At 35.4% G+C, this 1,493-nt stretch overlaps 1 protein-coding gene across 3 annotated transcripts in view; it reads right to left on the bottom strand.

Annotated features, from left to right (window-relative positions):
* Nucleotides 1-1,493, bottom strand: part of LOC106882636 (VPS9 domain-containing protein 1) — a 61,716-nt gene that overhangs the window by 2,727 nt on the left and 57,496 nt on the right. The window lies entirely within an intron of this gene.

Raw genomic sequence — 1,493 nt, forward strand, 5'->3', positions numbered from 1 at the left:
GTTTGATTCAGGTGGGGGTAAAAATTTAGATTACAATTTATTGTTTTTCTTCCACCAATGGACCACGCGTGTGTTACTTCAGCATCATCATTCCATAAAATGTGTTTCATGAGAGAAAAATATTGAAAAAGCATCAATACATGTGGGAGTGAAAAGGAAGGGTGGTTTGGGTTGTGCTAGAAACAACAGCAAAACTTCCTTTGAATTGTTCGCTTTTTCGTCTGAAAATATTTACAATTTGTTTTGTTAGGGTTAGGGTTTTTTTTTTTGTCACGCCATAAATGGGTGGTGTGCGTATTCTTCACCTCCACCCCAGATAGTTATTATTGTAAGGCTTATAGCATTCCAAACAGCCATAACAACAAAATCAATTTAAAATTTTGTTTACAAAAATTATATGGGTATTTTAAATTTTCATTCAATAAATAATATTTTTACATTACGTATACATTAATACAATAAACTGTCGATTTTCCAAATAGCGAATTAAAACTTGAAATAAAAACATTAAAAGAGAAAGTAAGAAACTTTGCAAATGAAAATGGAATACTCTGCGGTTTGAACTACATCTCATCTAAGCTAATTCTCTTCTTGATTAGTTATGCTATAACACTTGCTATTACTTTCCAAGCTTGATCCATCAATTTATTACTTCTGTAGTTGCTTCCTTCTAAATCATCCCCTTTGCTCTTATAGTAGTTGGCAATATAGATAAACAGAACACCTCTCAGTATTACCTGATTGACTGCATGTGACAAGAGTATGTCCTATTGCACCAGATGTTTTCAGCATCTCAGTGATTATACCCAAAGGCTTAGCTGCTTTCCCAGCCTTCATATCCTTAATTGTACTTTTAACTATATAGTTCTCAACTTCAAGAGTTGGTTTGTCTGTTGGACCTATTTGTGGTAGTCTCCCCATCTCCCATAGATTTCCTTTATTCAGCAATCTCTGAAGGAAGCATTTCCATGCCTGTGCCTGTTTCTTCTCTACATCAGAGTGGGGAAAGCACATCACTATCATTCTATATACATGACGTCTTGATTCACACTGACACACTACAATCCAGAACACCTTGCGTTTCTGACCCTCTCATTCCAGAGCACCATCAATTCAAGGCTCCCTTCTATACAGTTTCCATCTATCAAATTCCACTCAGAACACATTTGCTAACAAATAGCAAATAACTATGGTAGAAGACACCCAAAGTGTTATATGATGATGTTGAACCCAGGGGTTTTAAAGTGAACTTCTTAAACAGACAGCCATGCTTGCACATAAGAGAGGATGCCTGTCTATTACACACTTTGCACATAAGAATATTTTAACACTGTGCTAAGAGCTGATAAAATACATTAGTTATTTCATAATTTGGCACGTTATAACTACAGGTAGAAAAGTGTAATAACTTCATATATTGTAACCATTGGTAGAAAAACATAGTAACACACACACACACACACACACACACACACACACACACACACACACAC

This window comes from Octopus bimaculoides, chromosome 1, assembly GCF_001194135.2.
Source record: "Octopus bimaculoides isolate UCB-OBI-ISO-001 chromosome 1, ASM119413v2, whole genome shotgun sequence".
NCBI lineage: Eukaryota > Metazoa > Mollusca > Cephalopoda > Octopoda > Octopodidae > Octopus > Octopus bimaculoides.